Source organism: Meleagris gallopavo, chromosome 5 (genome assembly GCF_000146605.3).
Source record: "Meleagris gallopavo isolate NT-WF06-2002-E0010 breed Aviagen turkey brand Nicholas breeding stock chromosome 5, Turkey_5.1, whole genome shotgun sequence".
In the NCBI taxonomy this organism is placed as follows: domain Eukaryota; kingdom Metazoa; phylum Chordata; class Aves; order Galliformes; family Phasianidae; genus Meleagris; species Meleagris gallopavo.
The window spans coordinates 24,024,433-24,025,905 of record NC_015015.2 but is presented as its reverse complement, the minus strand read 5'-3'; positions in this window follow the sequence as shown (position 1 = coordinate 24,025,905).

Genomic DNA, 1,473 nt, shown 5'->3' with positions numbered 1-1,473 from the left:
AGAAGGGCGAGCGGCCGCGCCGGCGCTCTCCTTCCCGCGATAGGGTCAACAGATCCGCCGCTCAGGGAGAGGAGGGAGCTCCCGCCGGGAGTCGGGCCGAGGCGCTCGGCGGTGTGGGGCCTCCTCCGCGGGAGCTGTGGGACCCCCCTCGGCTAGCGGCACCCAAGGTAGGGCCCCGCTCGCTTCTCGCCCTCGGAAGGGCTCGGTCGCCGCTTTTCGCGGAGCTGCGGCGCGCTTCTCGTGGCTCGACCGGAGATCTGGCTGTGGAGACCTCGGTAAGGATCCCGGCCCGGGTTGTTTATACCGCTCATGTGTCAGCGGAGTGGAGCTCCCCCCGGGAAGGTCTGTTTTCACGGGAGCGCTGTTTGTTTTCCATTTGTCCGCTGCCGAGCGGATTTAGCTCCGCTTTGGCCCCGCGCTGCTGTTGCGCACGGTGTAACCTTACCGGAGACGGGACGGGTGCGGAGAGAGAGAGGAAAAAAAGCCTTCGACTCGTCCTTGTCTGAATTGTTTTGAAACAAGACGGGGAAAAATACCGATGGGGAGAGAGATTTGGAGATGCTTACTGCGTGCGTCTTTTCCTAAGGGTTTGATGTGTTATTAACAATATATGCTGATGCCAGATAGCGCAAACGAGCTGCGTGTGTGTTATCTGGGGCTGCAGGCTGTTTATTTTGTGCTCCCTTTGAGTGCGCTCTCGGTGCGGTTGCATGACTAACCGGCTGCAGTGATTCACTGGCTGCTTTCTGGGTGATGGCTCCAAACAAGTTGTGAATCAAAAGAGAGCTCCCTGGCTGTGGTTTCTAACCTCCCAAGTCAAAACCCGGAGCGGGTTTAAGGGGAGCTGATGAGCAGTCTTCAGTCCTTCAGATCTTGAAGATTTATCCCCCTTCCAAGCCCTTGCGTTCAGAATCGTGATGAGTTTCCCTTGTAAGAGAGAGGTGGTGTCTGGGAGGCTCGCAGCCAAGCTCTGTGCTGGAGGACATCTCCAGCCACAGCCCTTCAGCTCAGCTGAATCTGTTCAGAGCCTTTCAGCAGCTGTATAATTCTCAGCTAAGAAGCATGGTGTGCTTTGGACAATAAGTGACTTCTCATCCTATTTTTCATATGGAAGAACTGAGGTTCAGGATGCACAAGCAGCTTGTGCAAGGCCAGGCTGCCACCACGCAGCGGCATCAGTGCGATCTTCCCCAGGCCCAGCTCCAGCAGCAGGACGCTCTCGCAGCTGGGGAGGGATTGGTGGAGTTACTGGGAAAACTCAGCAGGCAGAGATCCCTCGGTTTGATTTTGGAGGGGGTGAACTTGGCTTTACTGAGCCAGGCCCTTGTTTAGTGCAAGTAGTTGCAGCAATCGGTGTGTTCTCATGAGTCCGGGTGCCTCAGCACAGAGCAGAGGCTCCGCTTGGGCAGCCCAACAGGCAATGGGTTGGTCACTGCTTTTCAGAAAAAGCTGAGAAATCTCTGCCCAAAGAGC